General features: G+C 38.8%; 1 long non-coding RNA gene across 1 annotated transcript in view; it reads left to right on the top strand.

Moving 5' to 3' along the window:
* Positions 1 to 15,171, top strand: part of LOC126203695 (uncharacterized) — a 148,733-nt gene that overhangs the window by 114,759 nt on the left and 18,803 nt on the right. The gene's annotated exons all lie outside the window — the stretch shown is intronic.

Below are 15,171 nucleotides of genomic sequence, written 5' to 3'. Positions count from 1 at the left end.
ACATTAATAGAGGTCTGCGGTAATTGTTGTTCAACAGGGAGATCCGAGGGCACAGATTCTAATATCGCGACGGATGCAAGTTATTGAAAAATTTCGGCACATTGGTTATAAGTTTCCATTTGTTCAAATGTTCCTCTTGTAACTATATTCCAACAACTGCCTGATCTGTAGAAAGCCTCATTTTGTTACAAATGCTAACAACGGAATCTCTGTGTTTCTGCCTTTTGAAAGCAAGTGAAAGAAATCTATTTATCGCCCTGAAGTTCTGGTAGGTCCCTGTCTTCAACAGTCTGTCTGCTTCTTTTTCCTTTCAAGAAATATTACTTCGTATGACTCGTTCCAGCTCTCATCACTCGAGGAGTGTCATTTTTATTCGTATCTAAATAGAGCAAGACAACAATATGAAAAATAACTACAATGGCGTTGCTGCCAAACCGTCGAAGTTTGGTTGAAATAGGTGTTTGACGGTGACTGTTACGTGGCTAGGAGCTATGCGCAGTATGGAGCTAAACTAATCTAATAATCAGTAAGGAATGTTAGGGTTTAGCATATAGTCTATGGCGTGATTATTAGAGACCTATCACAGGCCCAGAATTTCGAGAACGTTATATTCTCGGCCCAAATTAACGAGTAGTATAAAGACACGTCACTGCGCTTTGGCGCTAAAATAAGGCCCATTCTTCGTTATACTTACTTTAACAAAATCTTTGAAGCGCTTCTCATGTCACTGGAGATATCAGGAACTATCTGAGATATAGCAGCTATTTATGCAAAACAAACACTAATGTAAATGTCTCCGTTTGCATATTTCCTCCTCAGTCGTAACGAGAAGCCAGCGAAAAGCGCTAACCGACATACTTCCGAAATTTTGAACGAATGCAAGGGAAGCTGGAGCTGTAAAATATTATTAAATCCAGTCCCTCACACAGTTCACGTTTATGCTCAAACTGAGACAACTAAAGTGTTCCTTCCTACGCAAATTTTGGTTTACAACCTCCGGGTAATTACTCATACGGAGTAAAATGAAAGTTTCTGAGGGGTAAAAACAAACTGGGTTTGATAAAGATTTAGCGACCACTCTAAATTATTAATTTTAAAATAATGTCTAGTATCATAATTTTGGTAGACTCTTACATTATCCATTGCTGAATAAGTGTCTTCTCTAGATATTTCCATGCACTGCGATCTGAATCTACGATTCACTGTTGCTCCTGCATATCGTCCAATGTCATCTGCCTACGTTTTATCGCAGGTTGGTGTTCTCAGATTCATGTTTCTTCGCATCCAGAAAAGAACTTCCTTTCCTCGTCTGTCATCCATCTTCCTGGGTACCGTCCGGCCCAATTCCCCTCTTTGTTCATTATCATTTTTATGCATTCTATTCTAATCTGTTTCCTAATCCATTTATTTGCATTCCAAACTCTCCAGGTAATTTGCAACACGCCCCTCTCCGTTTGCCGGTGAGCAAATTTTGAGTGGTCTTTGTGTTGAAACATCATAACTCTGTAACGAGTAAAAACGGTTAATACGAACTGTTCAGCTTCATACACATTAAAAGCTTCATTTTTGTAATTTTCGTTAGTTTATTAACTGTACTCAAGATCAGCGTTTCTCTTTTATCGATTGTTCAGATGTTCAAATGTGTGTGAATTCCTAAGGGATCAAACTGCTGAGGTCATCAGTCCTTAGACTTACGCACTACTTAAACTAACTAATGCTAAGAACAACACAAGACACCCATGCCCGAGGTAAGACTCGAACCTCCGTCGGGAGGTGCCATGCGGACACCCCGCGCGGGTTTATCAATTGCTTTTGATGTCTATCCAATGGTAGTAATCACTTGCCATTAGTAATAAGTGGTAATAACTTTTTTTTCAGATATAGATAACTGACCTGGGTTCTAGGACCAGTTTCAATGGACGAAGGAATATTCTGAGACAGTGAAATTCGTCCAAAGTACTATTTCTTGGATGTTCGGAAAGCAACTCACTATAAACAGATTTTCAGACAACAGATCTAGAATTTTTCCATCGAACAAGCTGTTGTTAATAGCATTATCAATGGAGGAATCTTAAGAATACCGATTCCACTCACCACAACTTACAGGTGTCAAAGTAGACTTTTAGACTACGATAGCAATGAAAGAACGAATGAACATGGTTCATGACTGCCGACGTACAATGATGGTTACCAAACCAAGTGTGAAAGAGTTCTTAGAAATAAGCAGACTCACAAACCCCACCGACTCATTATTTTTTGATTTAGTGAAAAACATACAAAACGTGTGAGCTTGAATTGTGGCAACATTAACTAAGTATTATTGTTTACTCAAAGATATCTTTAAGTAAACAATTAGATGCCAGACTTGAATTTCTACGACTGTCAGATAGTGAATACGTGTTACACCAACTACTACAGATTCTAGTAATGGTTTACTCAGAGTTGACAATGTCGATCTACAAGGTCAGGACATGTTCGGATTAAGGTAATAAAGCCGGACTAAGCGTACAAACCAAAATATAATATCAAGCACCATACTGTTTTCCAATTCTCTGCATAATGTCGTACTGTGACATAATGTATGCTGCAGGTCCCACAATAAAGAAAATTCTAATGTCATCAGACAATTAGAGAATTTCTCATTTCAGTTCCTTGGAGCTTGTTTGACCTATAAACTCTACTTCAGCTTACAAACCCTATTTCTACCGTTGCTGAATCCGTCAAGTTTATTCATGTGGATTGCCTCTCGCAGATCGATATACAGAAATGTTGTCTTTACATCAAATCAAAAGGTATATTCACTAAAAAGCAGTCTAATTGATTCTCAAAGTGCTAGAGGACTGAAGAAGTTTTCTGAATAGCCCAGTCCTTCCTCTTACTCAAATCCTTTTGCAACTATTACGGCTTTGAAACTGACGTCTTGCTTTTTACGCAGTACCGTAGTGGCATGTTACATGTTTTAAGTCAGACATTGCTCTACACCGGTTTTTATCTCTCAGGGCATCTGAAAGAGAAATGCCTTAAACGTCGTCTATAATGCCAGAGTTTGCAATATTATTGCGTTGCACAGGATCCATTTCGTGGTCTGTAAATCTGACTAAGCCACAAGGTTTCGTCGGTTACGTACTTTAGGTAGCGAGACTCTGTTTTATATAACATAATGAGATGACATGCTGCAGTCCTCAGAGACAACACACGATGAATCATGAGATATCTGGTTTTCTTTAGGATATTAGACTTAATTCTTCTTTTCTCTGATGAAAGTCTTTGCTAGAATAGCTTCTTCTTTATCTTCTGTTCTTTCGTCAAATACGACATTATCAGAGGTAACGACATCCTTTTTCATCGGTTAGGTAGATTCTGTACCAGGGCGAATCCGATTCATATCCCACAAAGATTCCTTTCTTTGATTTCTTATTAACTTTCTTCGTTTGTGATCCGCAGTCAGAACATATCACATCCAAAATTTCTCAAATTAGTTAGATCTATACAAACCACAATTCAGTGAGACCTATTCCTTTTACTGAACTTTTTCCAGTTTGATTTAGCATGAAGACTGCATGATTTATCGCTACGTCTCACAAATTTCCAAACAGGTTTCGTGCGTGTATTGCTGATCGTGCTGACACGAAACCGGGCGCATTTATTTTTCAGTTCTTCCGTCTTCTTGAGAGGCGCACTGCAAGTGCGCCCATACAGTAGTTTGTAGATGAGGGGCGCTAGGTCTGGAACTATGGAGTATTTTTAATATTTTGGAAGTAGAATGGCGACTTGTAAGTAGCCAAAAAAGGCTGTTTCGACCTGTTAAAAACCTGCATAACATCTACTTTTAAATAATTTTCTTGAAAGAAAAACGCATGACGCCACTACATATAGAAGTTGAAGCTGTATGCGAGGCTGTTTTGGCAAGACTTAGTATCAGGGGTGGGCATCAAATGATTTGATCCTTCTATCGCTCACCAGACTCATCCCATGAAATAATCGAAAACTTTAGAGAAAACCTCCGTTCACTTGTACGTAAGTTCCCCAGTCATACTGTAATAATCGTTGGAGACTTTACTCATTAAATAATTAATCGAGAAAATTATAGTTTTGATAGTGATGGGCGAGATAAGATATCCTGCGAAACTTCACTAAATGTCTTCTCTGTAAACTACCTAGAATGGATAGTTAGGAACCTCACTCGTAATGTAAATATATTTGATCTAATGGCAACAAATAGATATGACCTCTTTGAAGATGTACACATCGAAACTGATATCAGTGGCATGATGCGATTGTGGAAATAATATTATCAAAGTACAAAGAACAGATAAACAAGCAGAAAGTAAACTTGACAAGAAAAATCAGTAGGATCACATCTCGATGAGAAATTTGAAACTTTCAGTACAGGGCAACAGAATGCAGAGTAACTCTGTCTCGAGTTAAAACAATATTTGACTATGCACTGGGTACATTTGTATCCAGCAGAACAGTTCATAATAGATGGAAACCTCCATGGTATGCAGTCAGTGTAAAGAAACTTCTACTGCATAATAGGTGTAAAACAAAGCATAGGGCTATAGATAGGGAGATACTGAATGAAACGCATTCAGCTGTCAAAAGAGCAATGCATGATGCCTTCAATGGCTACCGTGGCAGAATATTGTCAAGTAATCTTTCACAGAACCCAAAGAAATTCTCGTCATAGTGTCCAGTACCTAGTGAATGAGACGAATTGAAATTGAGGGTAACAAAGCAAAAGCTGATACGCTTAACTCCGTTTTCAAATGTTCCTTTACAAAGGAAAACACAGGAGAATTGCCTCAATTTACTTCTCGTATCACTGAAAATATGAATGAAATAAATGTTTGTGTCAGTCGTGTTGAGAACCAGCTGAAATCGTTAAAATTGTACAAAGTTCCAGGCCCCGATGGAATTCTTGTCAGATCCTATACGGAATTTTCGGCTGAGATAGTCCCGGTCCTAACTATAACCTGTCGTAGATCCCTTAAACAAAAAACCGTCCCCAGTTTTTGGGAAAAGGCACAGGTCGCACCGCACTACAAGAAGGGTTGTAGAAGTGATCCACAGGGCTACCATCCAATATCCCTGACATTGATTTGTTGTAGAATTTTAGAACGTATTCTGAGCTCAATCACAATGAGGTATCTTGGACAGAATTATCTCCTCAATGCCAACCAGCATAGATTTCGAAAACGTCGAGTTGGGACTCGCACTTTTGATCAAGGCTCTGAGCACTATGCGATGTAACTTCTGAGGTCATCAGTCCCCTAGAGCTTAGAACTACTTAAACCTAACTAACCTAAGTACATCACACACATCCATGCCCGAGGCAGGATTCGAACCTGCGACCGTAGCGGTCGAGCAAACTGGAAGATAGACGTTAACTATCCCGAGAAAGCCTATAAACGCCAATTCAAGAACCGGCTTTAAATGATTTCTTTATAAGTATACTACAACCCCACGCATCGCTCACATAAGGACCGTGAGGATAAGATTAGAATAATTATTGCACGCACAGAAGTATTCAAACAAAATTCTTCTCGCGCTCCATACGTGAATGGAACACAAAGAAACCGTAATAACTGGTACAATGGGACGTACCCTGTGTCATGCACGTCACGGTGGTTTGCAGAGTATAGACTATAGAGGCAGATGTAGACGTAGATACATTTTTCTTTTCCTGAGAGTTATTGAACTCAAAACAGAAGAATACGTCGGAAGTGTTCGGATTTCTCCACTTGGTACTCCATTCTCTAGCGTCCACAGATCCAGTCATTATCTTGAAATGACAAAATGACAGTATGTAAACTCATATAGCAACAGTGAACTACACAAAAAAGTACATTCGATAAATAAACCTTTAGCAAGTGGAATTCCAACATGCAAAACAGAATCGCTACGAACTTATGCACCAACCTAATAGCTTGGAAACAGCACTAGTTTTCGATTTCAGTAAATAAAGTTTCTCAATGGGAAAAATCATATTTAAATGACAAGAAATACCTTGCGCCTCGTAACGATATGTGATTCATTTAACAAAGTCCACATGAATTACATCCAGAGTATTTTCCGTAACCTTCGTGTTTGTTGAATGATATTTGTGATATTGTTTGGTGTAGATACAACCATCACAAACATATTTATTCCAGTCATCAGTATAATCAGTGCCATTTCTTTTTCGTACATCTGACATATGCGACGTTCTGATGTGCTAACTTTTCATGCCATGTTTTACTTGAGACTGCTGTCATAATTATGTTCGAAACATTTTGTACAGCTGTTGTTCGCGTGTGCATATTGCTTCAGTTCCCAGATTGCCAGCAGTTTTGAAAACTGACAAATTCTTATTTTAATGATAAGTAACTATTTGGTGATGATGTTCAAAGGAGTACACTTCAATTTTCTCATACACAACATGATAGGACATGAAATACCGACTGAGCAAAGATTAACTACTATAACACTATTTTTAAAAAATGTGAGGAACATATATACAAACACCTTGCGCAGCATATACTAAAAATATGTGGAAAAATAATTATGTCAACAGCGGCACATTTCGAAGTTGTTTATCACTCAGGTCCATACACTAGGCATAACCCACGATAGAGTTCAGTGGCTAAAGATCCTTTTGCGAGCAAAAATCTGCATTCTTCACAACTGACGCGATCTGCGATTGTCTCGGCCATTGCGATCTGCTCTCATCGACTACCAAACGACTACTGTATCAAAGCAACACTGCAGTAGTTTCCTAAAGAGTCGGTATACAGCGCTGTGTGTGTGAAACTTCATTCAGGCCTGCCATTAGTTAAATACTGGTCACCGGACCTTAGTTTTGGAATACGCTTCGTACATGCTGAGACAGTGGTTTTTTAAGACGTGCTTGGTTTTAATTGACGTTGGCGCATTCGGCCGTGAGCTAAGTATAGTTGGACGCTTACTTCGTGGACAGAGAGATAAGTAGCGCAGCCACTACTGGATTAGATGATGCGAGAGGGGAAATGTTTTATTGTTTGTTTTCCAGTACTGACAACTCAAGGGCGTGTACGGCTCGTACCGATCAGCTGCCATGGTATAAATTTTGAATCAGAAGTAGAGACTGTCATCTACAGTCGTAACATGTACATTAAGGCAATTGTTGTAAAATGCAACCAGTAGAAAACGACATTCATAACATTTGTGGCCGTGTCTCGTATTGCATAATGCATTAAAAGAAAGTACGATTAGAATGATTAATCCATTAATCATCCGCTCACATAATCAACACAACAAAATTTCGTCAGGCAATTAAAATGTGTCAGCTCTGGGGCCGCTGAGCGCGGCTACACTGTGAGAAACAGAAAAATAACAGAAGGTATTCCGAATGGTGCCGACTTGCAACGTTTAGTACCGGTACTCCGCGGCCGGCGGACAGCTTAACGCGCCCTTGCTGTTGTTGAGGGCTCGTAACGTACTAATTTATGTACCGGTATGCTGCCAACTAATAAGACCGGTACAAGTGCGGCTGAGGTACCACACCACAACGTCAGTTTCGGTTCTTGATCAAAAAAGTTTGAAGCCCTCTGGTCTACAGGGTGGTTGTAAAGTCAGTACATATTTGAAACAATGGTATTTCAAAAAGTATACAACTTATCTCAGATTCATTTCCATTGAATACATCATTAAGGTGTACCATTTGGTTATTAAGTTAAATTTCAATGTATGTACCTTCATTTTCCAAACAAATCTTGAATCTTTAAGGAACTGAATCCACAGCTTTTCCTAGCATCTCAACTGGGAAATTTGCAAATACATCATGAATATTTTGTTTAAGACTGTTAATATCCTTTCATTTTAACTTGTGTACCTGTTTCTTAGCCCAGCCCCAAAGAAGAAGTCACATGGGGTCACATTCCTCAATGGCCAATCCATCTGCCATGGAAACTGCCATCAAGCCATTCTGTCATTGGAATTGCATATTGGGGTGGAGCTCCATCGTACACAAACAGCAATTCCCATCCATTTTGCCATTCTCGAATCACATGCCATAAACATGTTCGAAGCCTCTCGAAGTATTGTGCACCATATATCGGCTAGTGAAACTGCTTGACGTAATCCTGCACCACACAGTTACCTGTGGTTTTGATTGCTTGTTTTCAGACATTACATTTGGATCCAAATTTGTCTAATAATGACAATTATGACAGCTCACAAAACACCCAGCATGAAAAACCGCCTCATCAGATCACAGGGTATTGTTGTACAGGTTGGGTTAATCGTCTTCCCAACCAAGCATAAACTCGCAGAATTCTATTCTCCTGTTGCAGTTCTCACTGAACAGGTGTTGTTTGTAATGTGGCTTCCAAAGCCCAAAAAATAGCTCATTTTTTAAAATGGTCATTACTGTGTGATGTGACAATCCCATTTCCATAGCAGCTTGACTTACTGACTTTGAGGGGCTCTGTCCAAAGATGATCTCAACAACTATAATATTGAAACTTCCTGGCAGATTAAAACTGCGCCGGACCGAGGCTCGAACTCGGGACCTTTGCCTTTCGCGGGTAAGTGCTCTACCAACTTTTTTTTTTTAATCCCATTTTGTTCTGTATTGTTCGTTGACTTTGTTCGTGGCGGACGTCCGATTACACTCGTTCAGGTTGTTCGTTGATCCGTTCACTCAGTTAGGTGGTGTTTTTTTTTTTTTACAGAGGGTAGCTAAACCCTCTGACCGAACGCGCTGAGCTACCGTGCTGGCGCCAACTGAGCTACCCAAGCACGACTCACGACCCGTCCTCACAGCTTCAATTCCGCCAGTACCTCGTCTCCTACGTTCCAAACTTCACAGAAGCTCTTCTGCATACCTTTTGGAAGGTAGGAGACAAGGCACTGGCGGAATTGAAGCTGTGAGGATGGGTCGTGAGTCGTGCTTGGGTAGCTCAGTTGGTAGAGCACTTGCCCGCGAAAGGCAAAGGTTCCGAGTTCGAGTCTCGGTCCGGCACACAGTTTTAATCTGCTAGGAAGTTTCATACCAGCGCACATTCCGCTGCAGAGTGAAAATTTCCTTCTGGGAACAATAAAATTGTCTTCTGATTGGACGTTGAGGGTCTCCCAGAGCAGAATTGACTTGCATTTTTCGTACTGCCAGTTGTCACTAATTTCTTATGAGAGATTTTTGTTGTCTTAGGGTTTAGTGTTCCATTCTTACCTCACTCTAGCCTCCACCATAGGGCCTGAGGGGCCCGTGTACCCTCAAAAATTCGTTTGGGGGGGGGGGGGGGGCGTTTGGGGGAACCGAGTCCCCCAATAATTTAAGAAAATTATTTGTTACATTATGCTTTGTAAAATCACAAAATTATGTTGAAATTTTTTATTTACCTTGTTTGACGATAGCTACCTTTTAAAATACAACCAGTAATGAGTTAAAACAAATAATTATTACGGTAGTAAGCAGGTTAACTGAAAACGAGTGGAGTGAATCATGATAATGTTACGGTGCTGCAGACACATTTAGACTGTGTCTCGGCGCGCAAACCTTTGGGTGAAGTTTGGCGCCGGCGGGCCAGCGTTGCGGCCGCGGTGACATCAAAAGGACTGGAGCAGAAGGCCCTGGAACCCTCCGCCTCGCGTCGCCTTGCCGCTTCGAGACATTACGACGCCGCGTCTATATAAAGGCCACCCTGCTGCCGCAGTCATTCAGTGTGGATAGTTTCGTTCAGTGCATGCTGCAGACGGTTTAGTGTTCGGACTTTATAGTGTCTAGTGGATTATTTTAAATGACTTATTTTATTCATTTGCTTTAGTCTCTTAGTGTATCGTGAATTAAGCGTGCAATGGATAAATTTGTTACCAAATGGCGCACTTGGAAGTTGTTGATACTTCAAGTCAACCTCCAACAATTATTGTGTCGTCAATTGCTTCGTCGTCTTCAGGTGAGAACCGTTCACAGACAAAACCTGGACTATCCGGTAAGGAAAGTTCATTTCAGAAGTCTTGGTTGATCAAATATACATGGCATCTACCGAAAAAGTTTTCTGCAAAACCTGCAAAGAGGCAGATGCTAAAAATCTATTACAATTTCCTTAAAAAAAAAAAAAGATGCATTTACTTCCATAGGGTTTTCTAACTGGAAAAAAGGCTTTGGAAAAATTCCGTCTTCATGACAATACATTTACGCATTAAGAAGGTGTTCTGAAACTAGATTCTATCACTAACCGAAGTGTGGCTTCCCAATTGAATGAACAGTTAGTGTTACGAAGAAAGGCCGTTTAACTCTAGAGACAATTTTTACTACCGTGCAATTTCTATGCCGACAAGGACTAGCAATTAGAGCGCACGAAGATGTAAACTCAATTTTTTATCAATTGTTGGAACTCCAAAGGAATGACATACCGTACCTGAGTTTAAAGATTAGTTATCTACTATGAAAGTCTGTGTTGAGAAAGGTACTGGACTGGCTTCAGTCAAGAAGACTGAACATTTTTCTAGTATGATTGACAAAACAAGTGATTCTTCGGGTCACGAACAAGTGTCATTTTGTATTCGTACTGTCGATGATTCCTTAATCATCAACTAAAACTTTATTGACTTATACAAGACCCCCAACACTGAATCACAAACTCTGGTTAGTGTTTTAAAAGACGTTTTTGCTGGTCTTGATTTGTCAATGGATAGCTTAAGAGGACAGTGCTATGATGGTGCCTCGAATATGAGAGGTAAGTTCAAAGAACTAAAAAAATTAGTTTTGGATATACAACCAAACGCACGTTATGTGCACTGCACTGCTCACAGTTTAAACTTGGCAGTTGTAGACAGTCTCCACGATCTTATGTCTATGAGGGATATTATGGCTTTAGCCAAGGACTTAATAAACGCCGTAAGGGAATCCAACAAAAGGATGGGACTTTTCAGAAGCATACACTCTGAGAGCGCCAATGACCCAGCTGGTGTACGACCCCTTTTCCCGACTCGATGGGCTATGTGAGCTTCTAGTATCTTGAGAATATTGAAAAACTTTGAAGAATTTCTACAGTTTTTTGCAACATTTTCTGCAGAGGACAAAACAGAGGCAGGTTACAAATGTGCAGGCTACCTTGAGTCAATGTTACAATTCAAGACTTATTTCTTTTTGTCTTTATTGCCATGCAATGAACCCTGTGGAGGATGTCAATGAAAATATTCAATGCCCTCACCTAAGTGTTGCTGATCCGGAAAAAAATGAGGGCTTGATATTTATATTGAATGGAAGGTGTGTTTTGAACACTTTTGGGAATTGTGTTTAGAAGAAAAACCTTCACAAGTTGATGATCCATCGCTTCCTCGGAATCAAAATATACCAAAGAAGTATGAAAACAATGAAGCCAGCTCACTGCACACTTTCAAAACTCCAAAGAAATACTACAAAGCTATTTACATTAAAGTTTGTGAAATGGTGTAATTTTGCATTACTGAGCAATTTGCTTCAACTGGACCCACACTGGTCATTGCAGTTGAACAAGAGTGCTTGCTATTAGTAAACAGAGGTGAAGCAAATTTGGAAAAATCAACTGAGTTTCTCTAAAATGACCTAGACATCGAGAGACTGCACTTACACTTGAATATGTTAACCGATATCGCTAATAAAAAACAACTGGTCTTAACAAACATGCATGATGTGAGAAAGTACATTACACAAGAGACTGCAGTTGGAGAAATGTTATGTGAAGCAGTGAAGTGCATTAAGCTTCTCCAAGTACTTCCAATCACGACAGTAACAGCAGAAAGGTCATTTAGTGCCGTTAGACATTTGAAGTCATATCTCCGATCAATTATGGTACAGAAGCGATTGAACACCTTGGCTGTTCTTCATGCCCACAGAGATGTTTTGGATGAACTGTATATCTGACCAGTCATCGACTTCATCTTCAATAATACAGTCAAACGGTCAACATTTGCACCTTTCTAAAGACACTCTAGCCCTAATAATGGCATTTTAGAGCAATATTAAAAATCTTTATAAAATAGAGTATTAAATACATACACAATGTTAAATTTTCGGTTTCGAAATATTAGTACTAGTTTAGTACTGTATTACTATAATACTGTACTACTGTATTAGTTATTTTCAATTACTTAAATATTTTTAGTATGTAAGACCCAATTAAAACCTGCTACTTACATTCTTTTTGACTGAAAGTATTGTGCATACTGCATTAACTTTATTAACTGTATTAAAGCATTAACTTTGAGATATTGTTTTTATTTAATGAGCCCTGAGCCTTATTCAAAGTAAGCTTAAATTAGCTATTTCACTTACTAATCAAAGTGCTATTACTGTGCGACAGCAATATTTTATGTTTTACTCTTTTAATGATAGTTTAGGATTTGTTTAAATATAATTTCAGTCTTTTCAGAGCTATATATTCACTGCTCTGTAATAATCTATAAGCATGATTATTACTATAAATTAAATCAGCTTTTTATGAAAATACTGTGTGTGTTGTCAGGCTTGTAGAGTTTCCTGGAGTGTCAAGTTATCGAGAGTCCAGTTTTCAGGGTTCTAATTTTGATCATATGACTCTAAAATGCTTTAAAAAAACTTTAAAACTCACTATTTTTCATCTAAAATTTAGAAACTTTCCCAGGGCACGACTCCCAGGATGCGCCACTGGGCTCCACAATCTCTGAACTTGCACCACTTACTGCCAAACTTCATACCTGCTGTCAATCTTAGCTGTGTCTTCTGCTGTGAGTACACCAGCGATTCTTTGGCTTTCACTCAACCAAGCTCTGAAATCATAAATGGTAAACATATTAATAAATGTTATTACAGGGCAGCAATAGGTGATGCTGCTTCCTAAGAGAATCAAAATTAAAAATAGATATTGACTTTGCAACCACACTGAAGTCTTGTCTTCATGGTTGCTGTGGGAAGCAATACAATGGAGATGAAGGAAATCTGTTGATTCTTTTCTTAGCACATTGACTGCACTGTGGCCACTGGTGGCTACAGCAGAGCCTCGCGCTAATGCTGTGTGTCTAGTGGGGTTTGGCGATGAAACATCCACCTCTAGGCATGTGGCAGTCAGTGTTTTATTACTGATTCTGGCACATTTACAAGTCCATGTAATCTTTCCATTTCATATCACTACACATTATTACACTCAGGTACTTTTTTGAGTTGGCTGGTTCCAGTAGTGACTCATCGATATTGCTGTCATAGGATAACACTTTTCTGTATCTTGTTTTAAATGTTAACCAGCATACTTCACAAGTTGCTAGTCTTTGCACTGCTATGGAGTCTTATCACAATATGAATACTTCAAAACAACTAACTGCATTACCTACAAAAAGTCAGATTAATGAATAAATCACACATTCCTGACATACTGTTAGTCGGAGCAGCGATCTACACAATAAGAAAAAAAACTATTCACTGTAGTGTGCAGTCACATTTTTACTTTATTTTATAAAAACCTTTCCTAAGGAACATTTTAATTGAACACTGTAACGAAACACATTTGAGGATGGCATGATGATGGTGCTTGGTACTGTAATTGCCTAAAAAAATCAAATGACCCTAACCTTTTAAATAACTATAAAAAATACTGTAAAATATGGAACAAAGTCATTCAGGAATCAAAAACTATGTATCTGTGCTCAAAAATTAATAACTCCACAAATAAAATCAAATTTTATGGGAAGTGATACGAAATGAGACTGGTGTAAATTGCCCCAACAAGACCCAAAATATTGCTCTTAACAATGAAGGTAAGCTAGTTCAAAATCAAGATATTGTAGCTAAAATCTTTAATGAGCACTTTCTAACTGTTGCTGAGAAAACAGCATGCAAAGGCTCTTCAGAAAATGCAATAAAAACTCTGAAAGAACTTTTCCCTAACTCTGTAGACATGATAGGTATGGCTCCCACAACTGTGCAAGAAGTAAGAAAAACCATAGTTTCTCTAAAAAGTAAGTTCATTGGGTGTAGACAATATTTCCAGCAAACTGCTAAAAGCCAGCTGTATCAATTCTCTAAAGTTCTAGCTCATATATTCAATGTCTCTCTAAATCAAGGTATCTTCCCTGACAGAATGAAGTGTGTTACTGTGTAGCCCCTCTACAAAAAAGATGATCTCACAGATGTTTCCAACTATTGTCCTATCTCTCTTGTAACAGCATTTTCTTCAGTCTTTGAAAAATTAATATATATTGGGATTGTCAAGCACCTTGAAAAATTTGCACTAATTAGTAAACAACAATTTGGTTTCATATCAGGTATATCTACAACCAAAGCAATTTACGCACTAACAAATAATGTTTTAGACAAGAAAAAATTACCCATTGGCATATTCTGTGACCTGACTAAAGCTTTCGACCGTATTGATCACAGAATACTTTAAGGGAAAGCAGCCCAGTATGGAATCTGTGAACAAATGGGTAACTGGCTCAGATCATATCTAGAAGACAGAAAACAAAAAATAGTATTAGGTGTTAACAATCTACAAGTAGGAGAAGTAGAGTCTGACTGGGGAACAGTACATCATGGAGTTCCACAAGGGTCAGTCCTTTGTCCCCCTTCTATTTATTATATATATTAATGGCCTACCCCTGTCCTCAAACAGCGTTAGCAATATCACAATGTTTGCAGATGGCACAAGTATAGGGACAGCCAGCAAAACATCCACTGACATAGAGTTAAATGCCAACCAAGCACTTGCAAATGCTCTGAACCGGTTCACGGCAAATTCTCTAGCAATAAACCTCAGTAAAACAAATTACACACAATTCCAATCCAGCTACAAAAGCCCAGAAGAGATTAACATTGCACATGAGAGCCAGCAGTTACAGAGTGTTCAGTGCACAAAGTTCCTAAACAAATTCTCTAGCAATAAACATCAGTAAAACAAATTACATGCTATTCCAATCCATTTACATAAGCCCAGAAGAGATTAACATTGCACATGAGAGCCAACAGTTACAGAGCATTCAGTGCACAAAATTCCTAGGTGTTCCCATAGATAGCTGGCTCAACTGGGAATTCCATATACAGCAAACACTAAAAAAGCTTAGCTCAGCAACATTTACCATCCAAATAATCTCCAAAATTGGAGACATCAATATATCAAAGTCTACATATTTTGGCTACTTTCATTCAGTAATGTGCTATGGAATAATCTTTTGGGGCATCTCACCACTTTAAAAAAAAAT

This window comes from Schistocerca nitens, chromosome 9 (assembly GCF_023898315.1).
Source record: "Schistocerca nitens isolate TAMUIC-IGC-003100 chromosome 9, iqSchNite1.1, whole genome shotgun sequence".
In the NCBI taxonomy this organism is placed as follows: domain Eukaryota; kingdom Metazoa; phylum Arthropoda; class Insecta; order Orthoptera; family Acrididae; genus Schistocerca; species Schistocerca nitens.
This window is presented reverse-complemented; position numbering and strand designations above follow the sequence as displayed.